At 38.2% G+C, this 6256-nt stretch overlaps 1 pseudogene; it reads left to right on the top strand.

Moving 5' to 3' along the window:
- Nucleotides 1-1277: 1277 nt before the first annotated feature.
- Nucleotides 1278-2114, top strand: LOC144365708 (syncytin-2-like; annotated as a pseudogene).
- Nucleotides 2115-6256: the final 4142 nt, after the last annotated feature.

The raw sequence follows: 6256 nt of genomic DNA, 5'->3' as shown, positions 1-6256 counted from the left end.
AAGACTTGGCTAACCCGCCTTAAGGCTTCTGCCCTTGTATTTACCACTCCCAGGGATCGCCTTAACTATGCATTATTTGCCCTTAATTTTCTTACCCTAGACAGTGAAGGCCATTTGGCTACAGATAGACACTGGCATCCCTCGTCCAATTCTGTTCGTCCACCTGTTATGTGGCGTGATCTCCTTACAAATAAATGGAAAGGCCCAGATCCTGTCCTCATCTGGGGACAAGGCTCAGCTTGTGTTTTGGACCAAGAACAAGCAGCCCCAAGATGGTTACCAGAACACCTGGTTAAACAGGTTAATGACTTACCTCCACCCAGGGACTGAGACCCTTCCCCTGAGGACAAATTTTCCTCCTTTGCAGATGCAGCCAATAATCTGTGTGAGGATCCTGCTTAAGGCACTTCTGTTGAACAGGTTTGCACACGGAGGCCTTGGTCCTCCACCTACCAACATCAGAGAGTACCTTTTTGGCCCCTCCTGCGAATGCAGGGGAGGATCTCGGACTCAGGCTCCCACTAGTTGGACCCAGACTGCTGACTGCTTGACTAAGGTGGCTTACTTCCATGCTGAGGTTGACCATAAACTCGGAGGATTTCATCAGCCTAAATGGGTATGTGTTAACAAGGCAAAGATTATTCCCCCCATTACGAGCAAAGCTCTCAAAAGTTGTTCTGCAACTTGTACACATACCCAGGCAATGCATGTCTCTTGTTATGCGTCAGCCTCAATTTGTGTTAATAAGCAGGGAGAACAATTTTTTGAAGCCACCCTAACCAAAACTCATGCAGCAGCGGGGGACCACTATTCATTATACTCCCGTTCTCTTTGACCGGGGAAGAGAAGGCATATACACCAAGTTACAGTCAGCTGGATGCCAAGTCACTGTTGGTAAACCCTCCTGCTGGCCCATTAAAGCCCCTACAGGGGTCTCTGATGGTGGAGGACCCACTGATGCTGTCAAGCATCTTCAGATAATCAAACTTTTGAAACCACAAATCCCTGAGCTCACATATCATCCCTTAGTGCTGCCTAAATCCCAGCTCCCAGATTTAGATACCAATATATTAGATATTTTGGGAACTACCTTCTCCTTGCTTAATAATTCCAACCCCACCATTGCTGGTGATTGCTGGCTCTGCATGACAACAGGGGCAGTCATGCCTATGGCGGTTCCTATTAATTCTATCATAGACAATGATAATACATGCCAACCTAGATTTTCTTTTAAAGTACAGCCTATAGGCACATTTACATTATGTCTTTTAGGTGCGATGCAAAATAATACCTATGATATTGATGTTGGAGTTACTTCCTTTGGAAATTTCTCAACAGTAGAAAATTATTCCTCACCCACCCCATTTCTTTGTCCCCCCAATGGCAAAGTTTTTATGTGTGGAGGAAACTCAGCCTTCCCCAGGCTTCCAGCAAATTGGACCAGTGGCTGTGTTATTGCCTTATTACTCCCCGATATAACTATTGTCCCAGGAGATGAACCTCTACCCATTCCTAGCCTAGACACCTTAGTCAAAAGACACAGGAGGGCAATACAGGCCTTACCACTCTTTGCCAGCCTTGGAATAACAGCTGCTGTGGGCCCAGGTACAGCTGGCTTAGGCACAGCTATACACTCTTACCGTCGCCTATCTCAGCAACTTATAGATGATGTACAAACTCTATCAGGAACCATTAAAAATATACAGAACCAAATAGACTCCCTGGCAGAAGTGGTCCTTCAAAACAGACGAGGCTTAGATTTGCTGACAGCTAACCAGGGAGGTATTTGTTTGGCCTTAGGGGAATGATGCTGCTTTTATGCTAATAAATCATGCATAGTACGGACTAAAATTAAGCAGCTTCAAGAAGATTTAGAAAAGAGATGAAGGGAACTATTTGAAAATCCCCTCTGGACTGGGCTTAATGGATTTTTACCCTACCTTATTCCCCTATTAGGCCCTTTGTTGGGTTTACTTTTAATAATGTCCATAGGACCCTGCATTATAAACAGGCTGGTACAATTTATTAAAGAACAGATAAATATTTTAGCCTCTGAGCCCATACAGGTTCACTATCATTGTCTGGAGATGGAAGACCACGCTGCCAACATTTAAAAGGATGCTATATCCTTCTCAGGCTAATTTCTTAAGTTTACATCGCCACAGATCCCCCTTTCTCAAAAGTGTCCTTTTACCTGAACTCAAACAAGACCAAACCAAATGGTAAATTGCATGGTATTCACTAATTACTGGCCAGTCATTTTGACTCTTATTTTTTCCTTAGATTCTGTATTTTTTGAGCTCATGGACAATAATGTTTTCTGATCAGTTCTATTTTTTGATCAACTGTGGAGTTTTTAAACATTGCGATGGAGATTTAAAAATAAAACCCTACAAGGCCTTGTGTATGTGTTACACTCGTGTTATGTGTTGTATGTCGTATGTCTGTGTGTGTGTATGTCCATATATAATGCAGTTATATGACAATTGGCAGATATACAAAGAGTGCTCAAAAAAAAAATAGATCCAAATATCTTTGGTTCACGTTATTCAAATGATTCAATTTAAACTGGGTAAACAGATAGAAGTAAAGATGTCTTTAAAATTAAGCTTATAAGTTTTTCTAGGTGTTCAACAATAAAACCTAATAAAATGTTAGGTTTAATTGTTGAACACCAATTATGTCTATGAAATAATTGCTTAAATTCATAAATTTACAAGTATTATTTCAAAATGTGAACAAAAAGGTTAAAAGATGAAAAAGAAAAACTAAAAGTTTCTAGATATAGATTTAATAGAGGGAAAATTTGTTTCTGGATAAAAAGTCTATATGATTAAGTTAACAAAGGGTTTAAGCATGTGATAATAAATGTCTGTGTAAATTGGTTATATGTGTAAGTTAAAAAAATTATATTAGGGTTTCGGTTAAGGTTAGGGTTAGGGTTATGGTTCATATTAGGTTTAGCTTTAGGATTTGTGTTAGTTTTAGTTTTAGGTGTAGAGTTTTAGTTTAGGTTAAGGTTTGTATTAGGTTCAGGGTTAGGGTTAAAGTTAGGATTATATTAGGGTTATTGTTAGGGTTACGGTTAGTTTTAGGGTTAGGGTTAGTGTTGGAGTTATGGTTAGGGTCAGGGTTAATGTTAGGTTTCTTTAGGTTTAGTGTTAGTGTTAATGTTAGTGTTAGCTATAGGGTAAGTGGCTAACTGTAACCCTAACTCTAACATTAACACTAACCTTATCCACAAACCTAACCTTTAGGCATCAAGTTAGGGTTAGAGTTTAGGATTAGGTTTGTATTTGTGTTAGGTTTAGGGAAAGGGTTAGGGTTAGGGTTAGTGTTTGTATAGGATTAGGTCTAGAAGTAGGGCTAGGGTTAGGTTTAGGCTTAGGGTTAGAGTTAGGTTTATGGTTAGTGTTAGGGTTAGTTTAGGTTAGGCTGAGGTTTAGGGTTCGTGTTAGTGTTTGGGTTAGTGTTTTTGGTTTAGTTTTAGGTGTAGGGTTAGGTTTTTTTGGTTAGTGGTTGGATTAGATTTAGGAATATATTTATGGATGGAGTTAGATTTAGGGTTAAGGTTAGTGTTAGGGTTAGGGTTAGTTTTCGTGTTTGTGTTAGGGTTAGTGTTAGCTTTAGGGTTAGGGTTAGGGTAAGTGTTAGGCTTATTCTTAGGGTTAGGGTTAGCATTAATATTGCAGTTAGGGTAAGGTTTAGGGTTTTGTTAGGGTTAGGTTTCGTGTTTGGTTAGGGTTAGTGTTAAGGTTAGGGTTAGGGTTACATTTAGTGTTAGTATTAGGCTTAGCGTTAGGCTTAGGGTTACCATTAGAGTTAGGGTTAGGGTTTGATTTAGGGTTAGGGTTAGGTTTAGGGTTAGGGTAATTGTTAATGTTAGGGTTTTGGTAATTGTTAGAGTGAGGTTTAGATTTACCTTTAGAGTTAGGTTTAGAGTTACAATTAGGGTTAGATTTTGTGTTAGGTTTAGTCTTACAGTTAGGGTTAGGGTTTGAATTAGAATTTGTGTTTGGGCTGGCGTTAGGTCTTGGGTTAGGGTAACTCTTATGGTTAGGTTTAGGGTTATAGTTACAGTTAATGTTAGGTTTAGGGTTAGGTTTTTGGTTATGGATAGTGTTAGGGTTAGGTTTAGGTTTAGTGTTTAGTGTTAGTTATTGGGTTAGTTTTAGTTTTAGGTTTAGGTAAGGGTTAGGGTAATTGTTATGTTAGAGTCTGTGTTATGGTTTTGGTTTAGGTTTACGGTTAGATTTAGTATTAGTGTTTGTGTATGTGTTAGGTTTAGGGATATAATACTGTTAATGTTAAAGTTAGGGTTAGAGTTTGGGTGAGGGTTGCATTTAGTGATAATGTTAGGGTTAGGATTCGTGTTAGGGTTAGTGTTAGGGTTACGTTTAGGTTCAGGGTTAGGGTTAAAGAAAAGTTTAGGCTGAAGGTTCAAGTCTGGGTTAGTGTTACAGTTAGGGTTAGGGTTAGGGTTAGGATTAGGGTTAGGGTTAGGGTGAGGGTAGTTTTTGTGTTAGTGTTAGGGTTAGTTTTAGGTTAATGGGTAGTATTAGGTGTAGGGTTAGTTTTAGGGTTAGGGTTAGTGATAGGGCTCAATTTAGAATTAGGGTTAGGTTTAGTGTTAGGGTTAGGGTGAGGTTTAAGCGTAGTAATAGAGTTAGGTTTGTGGATAAGGTTAGTGTTAATGTTAGGGTTAGGGTTAGTGTTAAGGTTAGGTTTAGGGTTGATATTAGAGTTAGAGTTAAGTTTAGGGTTAGTGTTAAAGTTAGTGTTAGGGTTAGGTTTAGAATTAGTGTTAGGGTTAGTGTTAAAGTAAGGGTCAGTGTTAGGAGTAGAGTAACTTTTGGGGTTAGTGTTAGGGTTAGTGTTAGTGTTAGGGATAGGTTTAGGGATAGGGTTAGGGCTTCATTTAGCATTAAGTTTAGGTAAGGTTTAGGGTTAGGATTAGGTTTAGGTTTAAGGTTAGGTTTAGTTTTAGGTTTTGGATTAGGATTAGGTTAAGGGTTATTGTTAGGGTAAGGTTAGGGTTAGTTTTATGCTTAGTATTAGGGTTTGTGTTAGAGTTATGGTTAGTATTATGGTTAGAGTTACAGTTTGGATTAGGTTTAGAGATGAGTTTAGGGTTAATGATAGTGTAAAAGTTATGTTTAGAATTAGGTTTAGTGTTAGTGTTACAGATAGAGTTTTGGTAAGGGTTACATTTAGGGTTAGTGTTTGGATTAGGGATAGGGTTAGGGTTAGTGTTAGGGTAAGTGATAGGGTAAGTGTTAGGGTTAGTGTTAGGCTTAAGTTTAGTGTTAGGTTTCGGTGTAGTTTTAGGTTTAATGATAGGTTTGGATTTATGGTTAGTATTAGTGTTAGGGTAAAGTTAGGTTATGGTTAGGGTTCGTGTTAGGGTAAGTGTTAGGTTTATAGTTTGTATTAGGGTTAAGGTTAGGGTTTGTGTTAGAATCAGGTATAGGGTTGGGTTTTTATAACTTTAGGTTAGTTTAGTATTAGGGATAGGATTTGTGTTAGTGTTACTGTTAGGGTAAGGTTTAGTCTTTCATTAAAGATTAGGGATATGGTTATTTTTAGTGTTAAGATTAGGGTTATTGTTATGGTTAGTATTAGGTTTAGGATTACGGTTATGCTTAGTGACAGGTTTAGTGTTAGAATTAAAATTAGGGTTAGTGTTAGGATTAATGTTAGTTTGAAGGTTAGGGTAAGTCTTAGGGTAAGTCTTAGGCTTTGGGTTAGTGTAGGTTTAGGGTTAGGGTTAGGTTAGTGAGAGAATTAGGGTTAGGGTTCAGTTTAGGTTTGGAGTTAGGGTTATGATAAGGGTTAGTTTTAGGTTTAGGGTTAAAATTAGGTTTAGAGTTAGTGTTAGGATTAGTGTTAGTGTTTATATTAGGGTTAGGGATAGTGTTAGTATTGGTTAAGGTTTAGTGTTAGTGTAAGGGTTACAGTTAGGTTTAGGTATACTGTTAGATTTAGAAATAGGTTTAGGGTTAGTGTTAGAGATAGGGTTAGGTTTATGTTTAGTGTTAAGTTTTGAGTTAGTGTTAGGATAATGGTGAATATTAGGGTCAGGGTTATTTCTAGTGTTAGTTTTATTGTTAATGTTAGGTTTAGAGTTAGGGTTAGGTGAGGGTAAGTGTTAGGTTTGGGTTATGTTCAGGGTAATGGTTTGGGTTAGAGTTTGTGTTTTGATTAGGATTAGGGTTGGGATTATGGTTAGGTTAATTGTTAGGGTTAGAGGTAGGTT

Source organism: Ictidomys tridecemlineatus, chromosome 7, assembly GCF_052094955.1.
Source record: "Ictidomys tridecemlineatus isolate mIctTri1 chromosome 7, mIctTri1.hap1, whole genome shotgun sequence".
NCBI classification, from domain to species: domain Eukaryota; kingdom Metazoa; phylum Chordata; class Mammalia; order Rodentia; family Sciuridae; genus Ictidomys; species Ictidomys tridecemlineatus.
Note: the sequence above shows the minus strand (reverse complement) of the source record. Positions and strands in the feature narration are given on the sequence as shown.